The following is a 23,614-nucleotide window of genomic DNA, read 5'->3' on the forward strand; positions in this document are numbered from 1 at the left end:
ACAAACACCACTCCCGACTCCTGGGCTCCAGCCCAAGTGTGGGTGACAATCCTGAGGGAAGGAGGATGGGTCATACTGGGCAGATACAGGGCCTGGGCCAGCGTAAACCCTAGGCGAGGAGGGGCGGCAAATGCTGCAGGGTGGGAAACCGGAGGAGGGGAGGGAGGGGAGAAGCTCTGGCGCGTGTTGAATGCTTCTGGGCCGTGCGTTCTGCTGGCGACTTGGTCAATACCTCATTTTAAAGACAAGGGACTGAGGCTTGGTACAGTTAAGCACAGACAGTAGCGGAGCTGAGTAGCAGACTCGAAAGTGGCTCTCCTTCCTCTTAGTATAAGACTCTTTCCTTGACACTTCTGTATCATGTGAAATGATCCTCTTGGCATTGGGGGCCCTGGAACAAGCCCCAGCTCTCCACGTACCACTCTGAAAAGTGTTACATGCTAGCTACTCAAAGCCATCAGCACCCTGGGCTGCTTGCTGGGAACTTGGGCCAGTGCTGAGGGGTGGCTCCATCCATTTCCTGGCACCAGGCCTCCATTCAGGAGTGTGCTGGAACAAGCTCACACCGCCTCCCAGGGTCAATTGTATTTTTTTGGAATTGTTCAAGCTGGTTGACATCATACTGGTATCTTGAAATCAGTCGTTGTGGGAGGATTTTAAAGCCTGGAAATGGACAAATGCCACCAATCAGGGCTCTCTTCCACTCCCAGCTTGTTGTTAAATATTTACCAGCACATCACTGTCTCCATCTGCCCACTTCCTGCCCGGAAGACTCTTGAAGATGTTCACATGGAAGCTAACACTTGACTTTTAATTCTCTATGTCTTCAAATATATTTAGTAGATTGATTTAAGAACAAAAAAAAAACCTTTGTAATCTTGAATGCTTCAAATCCATTTCACTGGTAACTCTAGGCCAAAAGCCTAAGAGAACAAACAGATTCTTTGTGTAACTCAACACTCCAACTCAGCCGTAATGTTTAAACCTCCTTGCTTTCCACACTCGCTGCTGTGCCCTTGCCTCAGGCCGTTATCTCTCATGGAGCCCATAGCTGGACCTCCTATCTGGTTTCCCTGCCTCTAGCCTCCCCGCTATCCACCCTCCATATCTCTGCCCAGTCAATCTTTTGGAATCCCTGCCTCCCATCAGAGGCTCTGCACTGGCTCCACACAGTTCGATTTCCTGGCCCTGCCTCTTGGCCTCCTCGCCTCCCACTGCCTTCAGGCCTCTATTCCCCAGGGAACCCCAGTGATAAACTGGACAGGACTGGACTTTGCTCCTCTGCGGTTCTTTCTCCCTACAAGGCCCTCCTCCACCCCATCTCCCGTGAAGCCCAGTTTCTGCGGCATTTCATCCACGACATCATCTGTCCCTAGTCCCTACTGCCTGGACAGAGGTGACCCAGGCGCTTTGGACCTCTTAGAACTTTGCTTGAGGCTCTCCAGTGTCCCTCACGGCTGTGACTCTTCTAACGGGGGCAGGCCACAATCACCTGCTGCAGCACTGCCACTCAAAAGGTAATCCTGGCAGCACTTGGCTGGTCTGTTAGCAAAGTGAATTCTCAGTGCCCATTCCAGGCCTAAGTGAATCAGAATTCTGGGCTGGGTTGGGGAGGGAGCCCTCCAGGTGATTCTGAGGGACCTGGTCTACTCTCCCTCATTCCCATGGGCCCTTTCTACACGATGCCCTTTATCCGGCTGCCCCTCATGGTATCTTTTTATTATCAATATTTCCCCTGCTCATTCAGATTCTAGCAGTCTTACCCACTAGAAGGATCCTCTCAGCAAGGCTCTAGGTGACAGTTGCATCCACCCCATATTACACTCCTTTTCTGTATTTCACAGGCTCTGAATGTTCCCTGTGTCCCCAGCCTCTACTGAGATGTGGGGCCTGCAAGCTCCATTCCTCACTCAGCTGGGTCCACTGTTCTTCCCCCCTGCATAGGTGTGAATTACAGCCTGTCTTCTCAAAACATGGGCTGCAAAGGCCATCTTCCAGGGCAGGCAATGCTATTATCAGGTAAGCTTTGTGTGCAGCTACTCTGGCCAGCCAAAGGCAGTCAGGGCTTCACAGCTAAAGCCACTTTCGCTGAGAAAAGGCCTCACTGTGGGATAATGAGCTCCCTAACCCCAACGAGGGAGCTCTCTCCCTGCCCAGAATCAGGTGTGGCTACCACAAGCCCCAGACCTTGGAGAACTAGGAGCCTTTTTTGTGGTTTTTATGTGGATACAATTTCAAAGTTTAGTGCAAAGTACCGTGGTGGTCCAGTGGTTAAGAATCTCCTGCTGATGCAGGGGACATGGGCTCGATCCTTAGTCTAGGAGGATCCCACATGCTGAGGGGCAATTAAACCCCGGCGCCACAACTACTGAAGCACTAGCGCCCTAGAACCTGTGCCCCGAAACAAGAGAAGCCAGTGCAGTGAGAAGCCCGAGCACCTCAATGAAGAGTGGCTCCTGCTCTCCAAGACGAGAAGCCCATGCAGCAACAAAGACCCAGCACAGCCAAAAAAAAAAAAAAAATTCCATATACCTTTTACCACATGCACTTCACATTTGCTCATTTTGTTTATTGTGTTACTGTTTTTTCTTAACTATTTAAAAGCAAGTTCAAAACATTGTTTTCACCCCTAAATATTTCTAAGTAAAAGGATATTCAATGTCAAATGACCTTGACAGTTTTCAAGGTCACTGGCTAGTTATCTGGGGCTTCCCAGGTGACTCAGTGGTAAGAATCCATCTGCCAATGCCGGAGATACAGGAGAAGTGTGTTCCATCCCTAGGTCAGGAAGATTCCCCTGGAGGAGGAAATGGCAACCTACTCCAGTATTCTTGTCTGGAAAATTCCATAGACAGAGGAGCCTGGAGGGCTGCACTCCATGGGGTCGCAAAGAGTTGATATATGAGCACCAATTACTCTGTAGTCTGTCCCTGAATTTAAGTACCTGGTGTTTCATGCTTACATTTAGATAAACTTCGAGGGAAGGAAAATCACAGGACATGACGTTGTATCGTTCTCAGTGTATCTTCCGGGATCCATGATGGGGGTCTGTCCCAATAGCAATGGTAGCTTTGAGCTCCAAAGAGGCGTAGACAGCCGTGTGAAGGCTGCCCTCTGCTGGTCATTTGCACCATTGCCTCTGCCTGCTTCGGCGGATATAATTGACAAGGGACCATGATGGACAGGGAGGCCTGGCATGCTGCAATTCATGGGGTCGCAAAGAGTCGGACACGACTGAGCGACTGAATTGAACTGAACTGAACTGAAGAAACCTTGAAGCGCAGACCTTGACCCCTGTCCGTTCCCTTATTGGTTGTGAGACCTTGGGAAAGGTATTCAGCTTTATTGAACCTCGATTTTCACATCTATAAAAAGGTGACAGTTTCTGCCCTGCTTCTCTTACAGGATGGTTGAATGTGAAAGGGTCCTACAAATGTGGTCATGCGGTGTTTTAAACTGTCTACGACTTCTGCACAAACCCATCCTGGAGGTCCCTGAGTGCCAAAGCTACCTGCACTCACGTCCGCTACCTGCAAAGCCCCTAGTGGATCCTTCCTCTGCGGCTGCTGCGACAGAGATGCTGCCTTACCTGGGGCTTCCACCAACAACAGGTGTCCATGAGTCGTGCTGTGAAGGAACACAGGGAGGTCTGGCCCTCTGTGTTTCTGCCCTGGAGGTCCATCTGGGGTCCCCACTGGCCCATGCACCAGCTGTTACCCCTACACCCGCTGGGGTTGCTGCCTTACCGCTGCTCCCAGGCTGGTGGGACTGAGCCCTCCCCTTCAGCTGGCGTCCTCCCAACCCCACCAAACCAGGAACACCTGTGTCTTCAGCACATTTAGGTGTAGGGGTTTCACCTGCAGTAATGCCAGAATTGTGCAAACTCTGTTCTTAGCCAGACCTTAACTCCCCACATTTTCTTTGCATCCTTCCGAGACGTTTCGGTGCCCCCACACACATTTCTTCCTACCTACCTGCCTTCTTTCCTCCTTTCAGTTGAGTATTTATTGGGCCTAACTATACGCCAGGCTCTGCCTTGGTTCTACATGGAGAGAAGGATGCATGCTTGCCTCACGGAGCTTATAGTTTTTTGAGTGATGGAAACAAGCAGAGCAGCAATTGCATCCTAAATGAGATTCCTGTGCCTTCCCAGGCAGGCTTTTCCCATCCCACGTGACTCATCCACTCTTAGTGCCCCTCACATGGCCTAGAGCCTCCTCTTTATGGCTTTATAGTTTTGAGTGCTTTCCCAGAACACCAGGGAGATTCATTTTGTAGGCCCAAAGGAGAAGCTCAGAGCAGAAGAATCATGAGAAATAAATAGATCAAGGAGAGGAGAGAAATATCTCTCAGCATGAAATTAACTAGCTGCTTCTTTTCTTACTGCGATTTACTCTTGGAGCAGAGGCATCTGTAAGTAGTGAACTGAAGCCATTCTCTGGAGCATCCGTGGGGTCCTCCTGTTTGGGGAAGCTTGGGATTCATGAGAATTGATGACTCAGCAAATGGAGTTCTGCGCCGGCTCAGAGAAAAGAGCATCACACAGATAGGGGCTCAGTATATAGTGATGTACAAGTGCACTTGACTTTGTAAAGCCCAGATTAGTTTGTGAGGTTGGTCCAGAAGGCACTGGGGAGGTGGGCAGCCCTGGCCTGGAGTGACCAACAAGCCTGCCCAGCTTCTCTTCATCTACAAGACTGGAGAAGTCATTCCTCACCACGTGAAAGACATCATTGCCTGACTCATCTGCCTCACAGGCTTCTTTTGAATGGAAAATGAAATAAAACATGGGAAGGGCCATACACCATTTGTGCAGAGATGCCCTGTGCACCAACAGATATATAGGAAACATGTTTGGCCAGAAACATGAATAAGGAATCACTTCAGAATGTAATTTTACAGTGGTTTATTAGGGAGCTTGTCTCCAGCTGGTTAGGCTTCCCAGGGGGATCAGTGGTCCAAAAAATATATATATATATATATATTCTGCCTGCCAATGCAGAAGATGCAGGTTCAACCCCTGGGTCTGGAATATCCCCTGGAGTAGGAAATAGCAACCCACTCCAGCATTCTTGCCTGGAAAAATGCATGGACAAAGGAGGCTGGCAGGCTACAGTCCATGGGGTCGCAAGTAGTCAGACATGACTGAACATGCATGTACACACTCCACCTGGTTAGCAGCGGGTTAGAACAGAGTGCAGATTAAGCCGCAAGATCAGGGTCTGAGCTGGGTTTACAATGGTCTGATTCACACCTGCCTTGCTTCCTCATTTATGTGTGCATTCCAGCCACAAAGGATGCTGGGGAAGAATGTGAATGGAACATTCACAAATTCATCACAACTTCTCAAAGAACAAGTGGGTGAAAAATTAGGTCAGCCTGCTCTGCAAAGGGCTGAATGTGCTTTGGAAAAGTTTACTAGAAAATTCCATGAGGGTGAAGACTATGAGGTCTTGTTCACCACTTTACACACAAAACCTAGTGCCATACCTGGCACTGAGTAGGCACATTAAAACATTAGCAGCAGTGGAGGCTCACCATGACCTAGTTTATTGCTGTGGCATAATTGACAGAAGGGTAGTTGATGTTTTCTCGTGATCTTATCCCCCAAGCAATACTTTTGAAATGAAGCTGCAATTTCTAGCTTTGCTTTAATTGGTGAATAATTAATAAAATACTTTAGAAATTAAAACTCTATTTAAAAATCAAGCAATTGATGGTAATATTGAAGGCATTTAAGCTGTTGCCCACTGAGTTCTTGATTGACAACGTCAAAGCAATCATTGTAGCTAAGGCTGAAGTATTAAGGAATGCAACTCCAAAAATGAAGACAGAACAAAACAAAACCCTTAAACTATCTTAGCTATCATGATTAAAACAGGTACTAACTTGTATTTTGCTGAAGTCCTGAAACTGCCTTCAGGGGCAGGCAAGCAAACACTATATAAAGGAAAAAGAAAAAAGCAGCAGCAGCAGCACAGAAGCAGCAGCTATAATAATAGAACTAGTTTGTCTGTCCTGAGCCTAGGAAGGCACTACCTTCCTGTATTGTTCCATAACATTCACTTCCCAGCCATCTGTTTCCCTGGTCCCTCTACATCCTGTTAAACCAACACTATCCTGGGAACAGGAATTCCTGTTACATAAAGAGACTTTATGATATCTCTCCAGCTTCCTGTCCTGTTTCTGCAGGAGTTTTATTTAGCCTTATATACAAGTATGTACTTGCATATGTGATGGAAGGAATGAGGGCCAGGGCATCAAAGCAGGGGTCAAAAGGGGTCAGTCACACGAGGGAAGGCCAGGATGGAACATGGTCTGGCCTTGCTTTCTGGTTCTTGGGGCTGAGAACCAAGCCTTCTTAGTGGATCTAGTCCATAGCTTGTGAAAGTCACCACTTACTGAGCACAGTGCTCGGTGCGTTGCGTACGTTGTTTCTCATTAGATTAACTTCGCAGCACCTAATGAGATGGTTTTGCTGTTGTCATTGCTTTTTTATTAGAGCGCAGGAAACAAGCCTCAAGAAATGTTGCATGGCTTGGTCTTTCACGTGACTCAGAAGAAGCAAAAGTGAAATCTGAACTCACGCTGAGTCTAAGGCCTGTGCCCGCAGCCGCAGGTGTTTTAGCCTTTCCGCTCCTTCTGTTTTGCTTCCCTGCCTCTGGGCTCCTTCCTAGTTCAAGATGGACAGACATCCAGAAGCTCCATGTCACATCTGCATCCTGCCTTCAAAGCCCTCCGCAGCCTGGCTCTATCCTCCCCTTACTACTCCCGTGTTGAGGCTCCCTTGTGCAGCTGACCAGGTCTGTTTACCTCGCAAGTCCCACCCAGCGCCTCCGCGGCGCCGCGCCTCCGCAGCGCTCCACATCACAGCACTTTCTGCTCAAGGAGTTCTCCTCGTCCCAGCCTCCTCCTGCTTCCTCACCCGCCTTACTCACATCCCCAGCCCTCTCGCTCTGCCAGGGCCCGTGAAGACTTATTCCCTCCATGAAGCTTCTCCATCCACCCAGGCCTCAGAGACGCCCACTTCCTTTAGGGTGAAGAACTTGCTCTTTGGGCTGCTGATCTGTCTGTTAACCACATGCTACTTTACCATACTCTTGATATTACCGACTTCACTATCAACTTTTCGTGTGCTACTGCTTTGTCTCCGCGATTAAGATTATAAGCTCCTTGAGTGCCAAGTGTCTCCTTTAAACTTTGTGATATTTCTCTTAACCCCTCGTGTGGCACTTTGCACACTAAAGGGGTTCGGCAGATATCTGTTGGTTTCTATATGATTATATTCATACCTGGTTAATACCAGCACTCTTAGCACAAATGTCAAAGAGCTAAGCTAATCTTCAGTGCTTACCACCTCCCACTCAGGGCTTTCTTCTTCCTACCTACGAGCTGAATACTTTGGTCCACCCTTTCCACACAATATCCCCAACTCAGGCCTAGTCACGCTATACTCGGGCTAGTAGTCTGTTGTTGTAGTTATGTGTCTCCAGAGCCAAGTTTCCTGGATTTATATCCATTTCTGCTACTTTCTAGCTGTAATCTGAGCAAGCTACTTAACCACTTGGGGCCCCAGTTTCCTCATCTATAAAATGGGGATAATAGTACTGTCATTCATCAACTATTTATTGAGGGCCTACTGTATGCTAAGCATTGTTCTAGGTGCTGAGCATGAAACAAATTCTAACCATCAGGAAGCTAACATTCTAGTGAAGAGACACAGACAAGTAATCGAAATAAACATAGTGTGTCAGAAAGTGATATGGGCTGTGGAAGGGAGTAAAATGGCATGGTGACACTGGAAAACAGACCCGCAGGACACTGTAATGATGAAATGAACAGATGAATGGAAAGACTTAGCATGTGGTGCACAGTAAGCACTGAACAATTGTTGTTGTTCAGCTGCTAAGTCTTGTCTGACTCCTTGTGACCCCATGAAATGCAGCACACCAGGCTTCCTTGTTCTTTACTATCTCCCAGAGTTTTGCTCAGACTCATGTCCAGTGAGTTGACTCTTAGCATCAGGTGGCCAAAGTATCGGAGCTTCAGCTTCAGCATCAGTCCTTCCAATGAATATTCAGGGTTGATTTCCTTTAGGATGGACTGGTTGGATCTCCTTATTGTCCAAGGGACTCTCAAGAGTCTCCTCCAGCACCACAGTTCAAGAGCATCCATTCTTCACTGCCCGGACTTCTTTAAGGTCCAACTCTCACATCTGTACATGACTACTGGAAAAACCATAGCTTTCAGCTGCAATGTAAAGTAGACTTCAAGAGGCAGAGATTCTGGCTTGTTTGCTGTTTTTAGTAGATGGTGAACATGTGTTTGTTGAATGAACAAATGAACCCTGGGCCTCACCCCAGGCATCTCCCAGGCAGCCTGGCCAACTCTGCCCCTTCCCTCCTTCCTACAGACACCTGGCCTGCACTCCTGTTTCCCGCCCTGCTGGATGTTTAGGACATCCAAAGAACAAAACAGTAGGGACAGAAACAACTTCCTTCCACCTTTGCCCTCAGAACTAGTGCTGCTCCGTAAAGTGACATGTGGCAGCTGTGCTCGAAGGTTGGGGTCAGCAGCAGGGCTCTCCATGGCTGGCTGCAGGCAGGGCCTGACTGCCTCAACAAAGGGGCCCATCCTTTCCTCTGATCCATCAGATCCATCCCAGAGGGCTGGGCTGGGCTGGCTTCTCAGATGATGACTCTGGGTGTACAGACACACTGACCTTGCAGCTTCCCCTCCCGTCGGGCTCCCTCGCTCTGGCCCAGGCACTTAGAGGCACCATGCCCCTCCTCTTTGTGTTCCTGCATCAGCCTGGCGGGCTCCTCCTCCTTTCTTTGTGGCCCTCTCCCCCTCTGGCTCCCTTTGCTGGCTTTATTCCTCCCAGGCTTCCTGTCACACTAAGCTCTTTGTCCTCTCTCCCCATTCCTCAGATGACATTCTTTCGTGCCCTCTGTAAGTCCAGAGCTGCCTGGCAGGGCCTCTCCTCCTCCTCATTCCTTCTGTCTCATCAAAAAAGGCACTTAATCTGATTGAAAGTTTCCTTCTGGGCACTGGGTTCTGCCTGCCCCGGTGGCCTGAGGGGCAGCCTTCTCCCCAGGAGGGCTCTGCTGTCCTGAGGAAGGGTCTATGAGAGAGAGCTTTGTCAGGCTTGGCTGCGAGTGGCATGCCTGGCTTTTGTTCCAGGCCATCCCCTTCCTCAGCTCTCAGGCCATCCATCAAAGCTCAGAAGCACAGACCGAGAATCCTCAGCAGGTCAGTCAGCTCTGGGGTGAATTCCCTGGGTGACATTAAGTGGACGACATTCTCTCAACACCCAGGGTCAAGTTAGGGAGCCAGTACACAGGAAACCCCACTCAGTAACACCAGAGAAAATCACTGAGTGCCACACCTATGTCCCCAAGTCAACCTCAGAGCCAGTCTCATTTCAGGGCTGTAGCTGGTGGCTGCCCTGGGCATACATCAACTTGCAGAGCACCCGCCCTGCGCAGCCCAGCCTTCAGAACTCAGCCTGCCCCACCCTGCTTTGCTCTAAGGAGCTAAGCAGCAGCCTTCATTGGCAGGTTTAAGCTCCCCCTTGGTAGAGAAAAGCAACCAAGGCATTTAAAAGTTAAGTTCTCTTCAGGGAGAGAACCAGAGGTCACGCTGGTAGGAGACAGCAAGGAAAGGAAACAAGGGCATATCCCCTGCCCTTCTCCATGCTCTGCCTGTTTCTTCCAGCAGGGATTCAAGCTGCCCCTTCTCTCTCTCTCCTGAGCTCAGCTTCCCTCCATGTCCAGGGCCAGTGCTTTGGAGCTCATCCTGCTGACTCTTTGCCCCATTTCTGCACTGGCAGCTCCGCTCACCTGACCCCTAAATCTGTGCCTGCTTGGGGACCCGGCCGAGATGCTGTTCCTGCTCTTGTCTGCCTGCCTGCCAGCTCCCCTCTGCTTCCCCTACCACGGCTCCAGCCCAGTGGAACTCTGTCTGGTTTCTGGCTGGATTCATTTTTCAAAGGTTTCAGAGAGAATGAGAGGAACATTCTCTCTCCAACTTTTAACACATAGAAGGAGCTTGGTAAATATGAGTTGAAGTTGGTAAAGAATGGAAGGATGGAAGGGAGGGAGAGAGGGATGGAGGAAGAGGAGAAAGGAGACAATGGAGAATCCTGCGCACTGGACCACTCTACCTTCTTAAGGACTCCAGATCCAGAGCTTCTGAAAGCTCTTAAACAAAGTATCAGGGTAGGCGGAGGGCAGGAGGGGAGAGGCAGAGCGGAAGGGAGGCACTGGCCTGTGCTCCTGGGAGAACACAGACCCAGGGCTGGGGGCCCATAGCTTCCCCATGTCTGCGGCCCTGATCACTGGCCGAGTGTCTCCCCAGGCCCAGGGAATGTCAGAGCCCCGCCCCACGTCTTCACCCCTGCAGTTTCTCCTACCTGGGCTGCTCTTTCCTTTCCTCTTCACCTTTCTCATTCCTCTTCCTTCCTGTGAAGACTTCCCACCCATCCCTCCCCCATGCCCGCAGCCAGGGACTCTTTCCACTCTGCCAGCCTTCCTGGAGCAGTGCCTGATGGAGGGTGTTTGTCTGTATCTCTCTCCCTTTCATGGTTTCCTTCATGCAGTATTCATTCAAGTGAAATTTATGTTTTTTTACTTAGTAAAAAAAATGTATTTATTTGGATACGCTGGGTCTTAATTGCGGCACATGGGATCTTTAGTTGTGGCCTGCAGGAGCCAGTTCCCTGACCAGGGATCAAGCCCCAGCCCCCCTGCATGAGAAGCGTGGTGTCCCAGCCACTGGACCACAAGAGAAGGCCCCGTGTGTCATTTACGGAGGGCCTACTGTCTGCCAGCAGTGATTGAGAGAGACCCGGCTCCTCAGTGCCACCAGGGAGGTCGCAGGGCAGCGAGGGAGAAGACTTCAGGAATACAAGATGGTGAATGCTTTGGAAAGGAAAGTCAGGGTGCTCTAAGTGAATATGAGAGAGGGTGTACTTTAGCCTGGGGTTAGGAGCAGCACAGTCAGGGAAGGTCTCCCAAAAGATGGAACATTTAAACTGAGAAACCTGAATAATGAGGAAGGAAGGCATGGCCAGGGAGAGAGGTGTGTGTGTGTATAGTAGGGGCAGTGTCCTATTTCAGGCTGAGCTTGCGCAAATGCAAAATCTGCACAGGGAAAGAGACAGTGATTCCGGCGAGAGGATCCCAAGCACAGCTTGTAGCTGGTGGAGGGAGACAGGCTGCACGGTCGGGTGGGACGAGACGCTGGGGCACCAGCAAGGCCAGGTTCAGTGCCATTCCAGAAAGGGGGGCCTGTGACTTATTTGTTTTTGTATTTCTGGGGCCCCTGGGAATCACAGGTGCTCAAGAAGTGTTTATTGAACAAATAAAGACTGAAAACACTTTAACTAGAGAAACAGAATTTACCAGGACATGGGGATCTGACCAACGAAACAAAACCACCCCAGAGGCCACCACTAGGGCCATTTCAACCTTCAGCTGGCAGCCGGGAAGCGCTGCAGCCATCCGCCTGGCACAAGGACAGGTTTGTAGTAAGCACATTTGGCCTGATTTGAGCTGGTGAAACTTAGCAAAACAAGAGTGCCGTTCATCCAAAGCAGGTCTATCCGGAGCCCGTGGGAGGGACCGGTGACATCTTCCAGGCTGGGACTTCACACGGTGGGGGAGCCTGGCAGACACAGACCCTGCCAGGGGCTGAGGATAGCCTTTCAGGGACAGGCACTCTCCGCTTCTCCCCACAGTTCTGGAGGGACACAGGACTCTGGAGAGCCTGCACATTCAGAGGGAGGGGGACTTCAGTGATCATCTGGTCAGTTCCTAGTTTTATAGACACTGACACCAGACAAATTGGGTGTCTCACCCTAAGTCAGTGGCAGGAGGAAGCTAGATCTCAGGGCTCCTGATTCTACTTCCAATCCTCTTGTAAGAACACCTAAGGGAAGAAAGGAGGACGAGAGAGAAAGAAAGTAGAAGAGGAGTGGGGAGGAAACTCGATTAGTGCTGTCTCATGGGAACTGAAGCAAAAAATGGATCTCCACAGTGAAGGGCAACTCAAAGTTCTGTGCCTTGTAACATACTCATAAACCTGAGTTCAGGTGCCACGCTGAAAGGCAGAGTGAGAACCCAGTGTTTGCCTTTCTCAGCTGAAGGCTCAGCCTTTGGGAGGAAAGTTCCTACCCTAGCGATCTAAGATGCTACTGGGACCACAAAGCCTTCTCCTTGCAGCTAACCAGTAGCTGGGAGCTGGGATTTGGAATGAAGCAGCCCAAAGTCTGGCTGAGCCCTTGTGCTTTCATAATCTCCCCATACCTTTTCTCGTTTCCTTTCTCGCAATAAAACTCCTGGGTTTTAGCTGGCACGTGGTTGGCTGGAAGAAAGATAACATTCCCCAGCTCCTGGTGGCTAAGAGTTGCCTCTGTGACTAGGTTCTGATCAGTGGCAGAGAGATCAGGTGCAGCCTCAAGAAGTCAATTACAAGCAGTGGTTCTCTAGCTGAATAGATTTTGCTTCCCCGGGGACACTGAGCAATGTCAGGGGACATTTTTTCTGTCACTCTTGGGAAGAAGGAAGTGACACTGGCATCTGGTGGTAGATGCCAGGGATGCTGCTAAACAGGAGAGGCCCTGTGACAATGTGACCCCAAACGCCAATAGCACCAAGACTGGGAAACCCTGCCTTAAGGGAGACAGTGAGCTCATTTTGCTTCTCTCTCCAAACTACTGACTGGAGTGTGGATGTAAAGGCTGGAATCTAAGCTGCCATCTTTGTCCATGAGGTGGAAGCTACATGTTGAGGATGGTGAAGTAACAAGACTGAAGAAATCTGGATCCTTGATCACCCCGAAATTGCTGTACCAGCTAAGGATGCCTCACTTCCACACTTTGTTACTTAATACAGAATGAAGTTTTAACTCCGTTGTTTTAGGCGTTCCATGACTTTCAGCTGAACTTCGCTGATAAACATTCCTTCCCCCTGCTCCGTCTCCCCTCAGCTTCAGTGCCCCTCTGCACACTCAACCCTCGCCCCTGGTCTCCTCCTGCCTCGTCCTCCTTCGTTGCGCCCAGCTTTCACCTCCAGATTGACTCCAGAGCTATATTCACCCATCCTCTACCTCGCTCTACTTTGACTTCGGATCCTGGCTCTAAGATCTATCTTTTTGCAGCTCGGAGTCGATCAAGTCCTGCTCCTTGCAGATTCCCAGTCAATCCAGCCAGTGCTATGAGCAAGCGCATATCATTTGGGTTCTAGACATTCCTCTGTAACCTAGTTTGCAACACGGTACCACGTTCTTCCAGACTGGGTGCTGTCTCTAATGGCCAGTACAGTGTGGGTGCTGTCAGCAGAGCGGAGGCCTGGCCAATGGGAATGGTCCCCTCCCGCGAGGCACTACCCTTTGGTATAGTGGTCATATACCCATAGTCATATTACACCTGAAGAATTCATCCATCTATTCATCTATCCATCCATACATCAGTTCATTCGACAGTTGCGTGAGTTGTGTTTAAGGCTGTAGCACAGAATCTGCTATGATGATACCCTGGAGAGCTTTCTATGTATCATTATTGTTTACCACAGGCTGGAAAATGCCAACTCACCGGCCACCAAGGAGGGTCAGCCAGAGAAGCAGACGGAAAGGACTGGCCCCTCTCTATTTCTTGATGCTTCCCCATTGCTAGTGTTGAAGAACTTGGTATTAACTAGCCCTTTCCTTTCAAATGGGAATTTGTTTGTATAATGGTGGGGTCACATTTATACAACCATATTGTCAGTGATCCAAAAGTTAACCCTTTGTATTCAAGGGCAGATATTCTGGGACAAGGAGGGAAATTTCAGCCAGTGCATTTGATAGTGCTTGAGTCTGACATCTTGCAGATATAGCAAAAAGCATAGAGTGGATTCGTTCAAGGGGAAAGTGGACAAGGACCAGAGAATAGTCAAACAAGGAGCATCTCAGTCAATCTCCGTGTTCGTCAGGTGAACTGGGATAAATTCTGAGTCTGGTACCAAATTTCTGAGTCATAACTGTCTGGATCCTTGATCAGATGTGAGGCCTGATGTCAGGAGAGAAGCTTCCGACTTAGTCAGAGTAATTTGGAGTAAGAACATAACTGAATCACCTCAAGAATCTTCCTTCTTGGAATATTTGGTGATTGAAATGGAGGAGGGAAATTGGCTGCCATATTAAGAGCAGGAAGCAACTAATATTAGAGATGGGGTGTGGGGCTTCCCTGGCGGCTCACACTGTACTGGAGTTGATCCATGTGGCCCAGAGAATGCAGAAGTGACGACGTGGGACTTCTGTGGATAGGTCATAAAGGCATGCGGCGTCCACCTCTCTCTTAGATCATTCAGTCTGGGGGAGGCAGCCCTGTTGAGAGGGCTGAGGCGAGGAACTAAGCGCTCCTGCCAACAGGCCTGTGAGTGAGTGGAGTCATCTTGGGAGCAGACCCTCCCGCCCCAGTCAAACATTCAGGTACTCACAGCCCCAAACTACCTCGAGAGAAACCCTCAGTGTAAACCACTCAGCTAAGTGGCTCCCTGACCCACAGAAACTGAGATAATTTTATTGTTTTGAGTTGCTAAGGTCTGAGATAAGTGGTTAATGCAGCCCTAGGTAACTGCCAAGCTTCCCTGGTGGCTCAGGGGTAAAGAATTTGCCTGCCAATGCAGGAGACTTGGGTTCAATCCCTGAGTCACAAAGATGCCCCTAGAGGAGGAAATGGCAGGCCACTTCATTATTCCTGCCTGGGGAATCCCATGAGGATTGAGGAGCCTGGAGGGCTAAAGTCCATGCGGTTGCAACACAATTTAGCAACTAAAGGCAACAGAGGTAACTATTATGTCAGCAGCTCAGTTAATCTGCACGGCAATCCTGTGAAATAGAAATAACTTTCTTACAAAAAAAAGAAATAACTTTCTCCACTCAGAGGTGTGAAAATGGGTTCAGAGAGTCTAAGTAACTTCTCAAGGTCATACATCTGCCCTCAAATCCTTCTAAACCATGCTGCCCCACACAGCCATGCCTCTCTGAGACTTTCTCCTCCTCCTCTGACTGACTTACAGAGATGAGCCTAGTTGTTCTGACAGTGGTCTCAGGTTTAAGGCTGAAATTATATGATTGTTATGTATGACTGGTTTCAAACGACCACTGCCTGCAAAAATCGTATTCTTACAGACCGTGTGAAGCAGATTCAAGGACTTGGCAGAGATGAGGTGAAGCAAACAGCATTCTAAAGTAATGGCAAAGAAACAACTAAAAAAATGGACAGCGTCTCTAGTTGAAATCAGAAAGCTGATGACAAATAAGAGCTCTGCTGGGACAAAGGATTGTTGGTATCATTTGTTGAGCTATGACACATATACACCACGGGAAAATAGCTGAAGCCATCAACACGTGGACACCGCCGGCTGGAGATTTTATCAGTCACCTTGGCAGCCCAGGTGTGGTCATCACTACCTGTGTCCTGAGTCTATCTCAGAAGGAGGAAGACAGCCAGGAGTAATTCTTCTGCCAGTTCTGGAATGGACTTGACCTAAGTTCTGTTAGACATAACTAGGAATTGAACTTTTCTTCCCCAGTTCTTCACACAGTGGGAAGTAAAAGGGCATAGTTTTCTCAGAGGTCATTTTTTGAGTCAATAAATCAGATTGATTCAGAGCTTTTCTATGGAATTTTGAGATCTGCTTATTAAGGACTTAATGCTGATAACAGAAGCCAGGTGGATTAATAAGACTTTGCTACCAAAGCCCTAAACCAGTGCTTCTCAAACTTTAATGCAAATGAATCACCTGGGACATCTATTGAAATACAGATTTGGCTTCAGCAGGGCTGGGTAGGGCTCCCAGGTGAAGCTGATACTCCTGGGCCATAGTCAGTATTTTAGCAGGAAGCAATCATTCTCAAACTTGGCTGCTTATGAGAATCACCTGGGAAGTTTAAAAAGCTATAGATGCCAGGGTCCTACGCCCAGAAAGTCTGCCTTAATTAGCCTCATGTGCATCCTGGGCATTAGGATTCTAGTGTGTGGCAGAATTTGATGACTGGTCTAACAAGCCCATTTCCAGCTGTTTGCTGGCTCCCTCCTGATCCTTTTCCTGGGAGAATCAGCTACAGTTCAGGGTAATCGGTAGCTGGGGGCAGGTGCCTGACCCATCCTGCTGCTCTCTCTGTGGCTCCCCTTCTCATCTGGGGACAGGGGCAATGACTGAGTCAAAAGGAGGATGGAGCACATTCACGTATTCACAGAGAACTCAGTGTAGTGCCCGGCACAAGGCATTAGGACTTCATGACTACTCTCCATTGCTTAAGACTTAAGATTAGTTAAGTTTTAACAGATGGTTATCCTTTGTGGGCCAGGAGTGGAGAAATGCCTTTGTCTAATAACTTGGAAGAAAGACAAGTGGATCTGAAGGGGCTGGGATTCAAGACCCACTCCCACAAGCTGTGAGACTGAAGGCAGAATGAGGACACTGAAGATCAAGTTCTACTCCCAAGATCATTCAGGCAACATTTCCAGAGTGACAGGGCCTGGTGCTACGTAAGCCTTGGGGAGAACTGCCTAAATTAGAAAGCAAGGATGTTTAACTTTCTAGAGCTTCTGGTTTAAAAAGAAGACACGCTAAGGAATTCCGTGGTGGTCCACTGGTTAGGGTTTCAAGCTTTCACTGCTGTGGGCCCAGGTTTGATCTCTGGTTGGGCAACTAAGATCCTACAAGCTGTGTGACATGGGTGATCTAGCGACAAGAAAGTGTGGTTCCTTCCCCTAAAGATGCTGATAGTCTCAGAGAGGATATAGAAATAAGATAGAAAACTATACGACTCCCACCTCCAACCTAGAAGAGGAGCCGTCCCCACCAGCAGACTTGGCTGAAGAAGGTCTGGGACAGTTTGTGGAGGAGATGACACGGGCTCATCAATTTCAGGCCCTGTAGCCTTGCCTTCAAAGGGCTTCGGGATCTTTGTCTCCTGACAAGTCAAACTTACTTCTGGTATCCATCCATGCTCTCCTGTCTGACTTTGCTCAAGATTGCAGAGTACATGGGAGCAAGGAAGGCACTTGTGTTTCTCACCACAGTGTCCCCGGAGACCAGCAGAGTGCCCTGGCACGTAGCTGTGCTCAGTGCTTAAGGGAATAAATGTGGCTTTTGCCAGCTCAAAGCCTGAGCAGCACTGAAGGCCCAGGTCAGGCTTGGCCTTTGTCTAGCTATCCCAACAGCAGGGAGTGACTACCACCTACAGGAAGGTCCTACATTCTTCCCGAGTTCTTCCAGGCTTGGAAGCCTGGTTTGCAGCCGCGAGGTCTGGAATCACACACATGGTGCTGCCTGCCTCAGACACGGTATACTTGCTTCTGCCTTAGTTTCCCTTTGTGACTAGACTCCTCTGAACACCAGCCTACTGGTCTGAGACGATCAACCAATTCTTTCCAAAACCTTCCCTTTGGGGGCTGGCTCATGTTCCATTTATCCTCAGCTGTGATTCTTGTCCTCCTGTGAATGGGCTGATGGCACAGAACCATGGAACTGGCCCGAACCTGACTTGGTCACCAGTGCCTTGAACTTCGGTGACCTTTTTCCACCAGTACCTGTTGCAGCCAAGGCCAAGTTAGCTGGACCCATTCAGACACTGGACTGCTCAGCCGCTGCCATTTCCCCAGCCCTGACCTGTCTTTTTCCTCCATCCTCCCTAGTCTGTTTACTAACTCCTTGTCTGGAGTTCCTTGCAGGCAAGTCGGCCCTAGGTTAGGTAGCCCTTTCCAAATGTAGCTTCCTCCCTGCTTTGCCCTTTCAGGATGTAATCTCAGTCTCTCCCCTTGAAGCCCCAGACCACTGCACCTGTCTCACTGAGACACTGTTTTACCTTGCATCACAATTGTGTACCTTTCATCATATGTTCTAGGCAGTAAGCCAGGTGCACGTCTTTTTCCTTTGTATGTCAACCAGACACTCAACCATTGCTTGTTGAAGAGATGAAGTCATAAGACAACACTAAGCACAAATCAAATGGGATGTAATTTTCCCTGACCCTTGGGCTCCATTCCATTCAGCCTGTGTATCACCTCCTAAATTAACCATTCTAAAACACAGCCATTCTCATGCCAAAAGAAACGACCTACTGCGTGAAATCCACATTCCTCATCCTGAACCAAGCTTGCCCCAGCTCCCTTGCCACATCCGGCCTCTATCCTACTTGCCAGCATCCTGACTCTGCAAACCCTCACCCCAGCTGTACATTCATAAGGACTCTTTTGTGTCTCTTTTCTACATTAATATCTAAATTTCTTCATTCTGGCACTTTTTCTTTTCCTTCTTCTATTCCACCTTGCCACCTAGTGTATTAAATAACTTGCTTAATGGTGAGCACTAAGCTTATTAGGATGAAAAAAGCAATCATTTAAATGTTGTGAGCAGATTTTGTCTTCATAAATCCTTCAGGGATACATTGTTTTTCTCTTGCTTTGGGAAACCATGTGGTTGTACTCAGGAAAATAAGAATCCACACAAGGTTCTTGGGGGAGAGTAATGAGGAAACCACGGAGCTGAAGGTAGATGTTTTAGTTGGAGAAGCTGAGCGTTCTGTTTGGTACATCATGTAAATATGACGTCAACAGCTGAGTAGGAGTTCGGTAGGGAGGTTGAGAATGTTTCTTGAGTTGCAACAAATTTAGCTGACCCTGTATCTGAGGTGGTTTGTTCCTGCAGAACGTATGAGATTTCTTTATTGAGAGCTGCTTGCTAATAATAACAGCAAACAGTTGCTACACACTTACTGTGTGCCAGGACTCAAATTGCAGAAACCCTTACAAGGATTAACTCCCATAATCCTCACAACAACTTTAGGATTTTTCAGAGATGGAGGAGAAGGCTCAGAAAAGTTAAAGCTGATATCTTGCAAATTAGAGGCACAACCAAGATGTGAACACCAGGAGTCTGACTTCACAGCCTATGTTCCTAACCACCAATCTCGGAGTGTTTGATTTTTTAAGAAAATCTCTTCCTTTACATTTTTTCTTTTAAAAAGATAATTAGTATAGAGTATATGCTTTTCATTTAGGAATGCAAACTCAAAAGCCGTTTACTGGTAGGGATACCCAATCACATTTTGCCACTTTTTCATATGCTATCTTCCGTTAGTTTGCTCCTTATTTCATAGTCACAGGTATTTCTCCCAAGGAATCTGAAGTGTCCTTAAAGGTAGGGATTGTGTCTTAAACTTCTATTCTAGCTGCCACAGTAGGCCCAACTGTATCCTCCCTAAATACTCCTTGAATTGAATTACACTGGTACGCCAATGACCTTCTCCCTCTGGAGCAAAGCAAAGCTAGTGAAAATAAATAGAAATACAGTGGATTTCTAGAGATTCTGGGGAAGGCTGAAGCTGCTTTTAAGCACTGCAAATAGAACTCAGGAACTTTAAAATAATCCTCCTGTACAAACATGAGAAGTGTTACTGCAGACTCCCAAAGGGGTATAATGATCTGAACTTAAAAATAAGACACCGAGATGAAGTAGGGTTTTGCTGCCCAGGGAACTCAAACTGCAGCTGTGTGATCAGCCACTCACAGTCCATGCTTTGGCTCCCTCTGTTGGCAGAAAAGAAGAGGCTTGTCTGTTTTTACCTGTAGGAATTCTTGGTGCAAGCTGTGTGATGGCTGTAAACTACATGTCTATTGCCTGAGATTCAGCTCTTAGATTTAGAAAAGGGGATGAGAAAGCCTACTGGATCTTTCTCCTTAGATGGAAACTAAATACAGATTTACATTCCTTTTACATGCTAACATTGCTGCCTCTAAAACCAGACTCACTACAAACCACTTATTGTCAGAGAACAGACACAGCACTTGTTCTGCCATGGCTTTCCCAGGCACCAACTGTAAGATGGAAGACAGTACACCTTGATTGCTCACAGAGCTGGTCACACAAGCCCTGGTTTTCCCACACTGTCTGGTAACCTTGTATCTTGGTAATGTTTTCCATGACAAAGACAACTACTAAAAGCAATCCAATATCTAAAAATTATTTGCTTGATTTATTAAGTGGAATTAAGGACAAACACATCTTTTCTTAACATGTGATTTCTTTTTCTATTCCCCCTTCCCAGACCTTTCACATATGAGTCTGAACTGTTAATCATGTCAATGATTTATCATTTGTGATTTGGCTCCAATGCTCCCAGAATACCTCTGTATGGTATTCCAAGGAAACATTCAGTGAGTTCAGTTCAGTTCAGTCCAGTCGCTCAGTCGTGTCTGACTCTTTGCGACCCCATGAATCGCAGCACGCCAGGCCTCCCTGTCCATCACCAACTCCTGGAGTTCACTCAAACTCACGTCCATCGAGTCGGTAATGCCATCCAGCCATCTCATCCTCTGTCGTCCCTTTCTCCTCCTGCCCTCAATCCCTCCCAGCATCAGAGTTTTTTCCAGTGAGTCAACTCTTCGCATGAGGTGGCCAAAGTACTAGAGTTTCAGCTTTAGCATAAGTCCTTCCAAAGAACACCCAGGACTGATCTCCTTCAGAATGGACTGGTTGGATCTCCTTGCAGTCCAAGGGACTCTCAAGAGTCTTCTACAACACCACAGTTCAAAAGCATCAATTCTTCGGTGCTCAGCTTTCTTCACAGTCCAACTCTCACATCCATACATGACTACTGGAAAAACCATAGTCTTGACTAGACGGACCTTTGTTGGCAAAGTAATGTCTCTGTTTTTTAATATGCTATCTAGGTTGATCATAACTTTCCTTCCAAGGAGTAGGCATCTTTTAATTTCATGGCTGCAGTCACCATCTGCAGTGCTTTTGGAGCCCCCAAAAATAAAATCTGACACTGTTTCCACTGTTTCCCCATCTATTTCCTATGAAGTGATGGGACCAGATGCCATGATCTTCATTTTCTGAATGTTGAGCTTTAAGCCAACTTTTTCACTCTCCTCTTTCACTTTCATCACGAGGCTTTTTAGTTCCTCTTCACTTTCTGCCATTAGGGTGGTGTCATCTGCATATCTGAGGTTATTGATATTTCTCCCGGCAGTCTTGATTCCAGCTTGTGTTTCTTCCAGTCCAGCGTTTCTCATGGTGTACTCTGCATATAAGTTAAATAAGCAGGGTGACAATATACAGCCTTGACGGACTCCTTTTCCTATTTGGAACCAGTCTGTTGTTCCATGTCCAGTTCTAACTATTGCTTCCTGACCTGCATACACATTTCTCAAAGGCAGGTCAGGTGGTCTGGTATTCCCATCTCTTTCAGAATTTTCCATAGTTTATTGTGATCCACACAGTCAAAGGCTTTGGCACAGTCAATAAAGCAGAAATAGATGTTTTTTCTGGAACTCTGTTGCTTTTTCGATGATCCAGCAGATGTTGGCAATTTGATCTCTGGTTCCTCTGCCTTTTCTAAAACCAGCTTGAACATCTGGAAGTTCGCGGTTCATGTACTGCTGACGCTTGGCTTGGAGAATTTTGAGCATTACTTTACATTGCAATTGCAAGGACTAGTGAAGACTCTAAGATACTACTAATGCCTGGCACATTTCCAAGTTCAAAAAAGATTAAACAAAAACACTCTGAAGTCATTTGCTATTTTAAGAGTTAATTTTGTATATGTCAGAATTTCTCCTTCCTGCATATGAGGATATTTATTTCATTAAAGAGGGCATAATGATGTTTTACATAAAGTGCTTACTGTCAAGAAACTTTATGTATTGTGGTAAAATAAAACATACAGGCCTAGCATCAGTCTGGGCTCTGGCATTGTTTGGAGAGGCAATGAACACAGGCCCTTAGCATCCCTGCACGTTCTTGCTGAGTGTGCTAAGAATGTAAGACCCTGCTCACTTGGGTCATTCTTCCAGGCTGTTTGCAGTGACCAACCTTGAAGGATTAGGGAATGTCTGTGAGACAAAGAGCCAGCTTGCTTACTGCTTGCTATAAAATGGAAGGTTCCCCAAGATCAGTATTCCTCTTATGTAATGAAACTCATTATGTGTGCAATCATCCATCTGAGCCCACCTGCTTCTTTCCTGTGAGAACTGGGGTTCAGAGAACTGATACAATTATGTTAGCACTCTGGCTACGGTGAAAGTCTTTCATCTCTGACCCAGGGGTCCTATGTGTTCTGTCAACATCCATGAAACTGGAAAGATGTCATAACTGGCAAGTAGGGTAAAACAGATGATTCTTCCAAGTTCTTGTCACACTCCAGCGGGGCCTCCCTACACAAGTCAAACTCTTTAGCTGCAGTTTCCCTTCCTTATAAAGAGGATGTAGTATCTGGCTCATAATACTGTAGTGGTTCAGTTCAGTTCAGTTGCTCAGTCGTGTCCGACTCTTTTCGACCCCATGGATTGCAGCATGCCAGGCTTCCCTGTCCATCACCAACTCCTGGAGCCTGCTCAAACTCATGTCCATCAAGTGGGTGATGCCATCCAACCATCTCATCTTCTGTAGTCCTCTTCTCCTACTGCCCTCAGTCTTTCCCAGTATCAGGATCTTTTCCAAGGAGTCAATTTTTGCATCAGGTGGCCAAAGTATTGGAGCTTCAGCTTCAGCATCAGTCCTTCCAATGAATATTCAGGACTGATTTCCTTTAAGATTGACTGGTTTGATCTCCTTGCAGTCCAAGGGACTCTCAAGAGTCTTCTCCAACAGCACAATTCAAAGGCATCAATTTTTCGATGCTCAGCTTTCTTTATGGTCTAACTCACATCCATACATGATTATTGGAAAAACCATAGCTTTGACTTGATGGACTTTTGCGGCAAAGTAATGTCCCTGCTTTTTAATATGCTGTCTAGGTTGGTCACACCTTTTCTTCCAAGAAGAAGAAAAGCTTCTAATTTCATCTTTTAACTTCATGGCTGCAGTCACCATCTGCAGTGATTTTGGAGCCTAAGAAAATAAAGTCTGTCACTGTTTCCATTGTTTCCCCATCTATTTGCCATGAAGTGATGGGATTGGATGCCATGATCTTCGTTTTTTGAATGTTGAGTTTTAAGCCAGGTTTTAAGTCTCCTCTTTCACTTTCATTAAGAGATTCTTTAGCTCCTCTTCACTTTCTGCTATAAGAGTGGTATCATCTGCGTATCTGAGGTCACTGATACTTCTCCTGGCAATCTTGATCCCAGCTTGTGTTTAATCCAGCCCGAAATTTCACATGACGTACTCCGCATATAAGTTAAATAAGCAGGGTGACAATAGACAGCCGTGACTACTCCTTTCCCGATTTGAAACCTGTCTGTTGTTCCATGTCCGGTTCTATCTGTTGCTTCTTGACTTGCTTACAGATTTCTCAGGAGGCAGGTAAGGTGGTCTGGTGTTCCCAACTCTTAAAGAATTTTCCAGTTTGTTGTGATCCACAAAGACTTTGGCGTAATCAAAGTGGAGTGAAGTTAAATAAGAATGCACTGATCCCTGCTCTACTCGACCCTTCCTGGGTGCTTCCTCTCTCTTTAGCACTGGGATAGGGTGCGGAAGGCACGATGTAGCTAGCTGGGCAGAGTGGAACGGAGTAGACCACACGGTAGGGTGCAAACGAACCTGAAGAGATAGCACAGTAGCAGCCCCGCAATTTCTAAGTAGGCGGGCTCGGAAAACCGCAAGCTGATTGGAGCGGG

Source organism: Capra hircus, chromosome 3 (genome assembly GCF_001704415.2).
Source record: "Capra hircus breed San Clemente chromosome 3, ASM170441v1, whole genome shotgun sequence".
In the NCBI taxonomy this organism is placed as follows: domain Eukaryota; kingdom Metazoa; phylum Chordata; class Mammalia; order Artiodactyla; family Bovidae; genus Capra; species Capra hircus.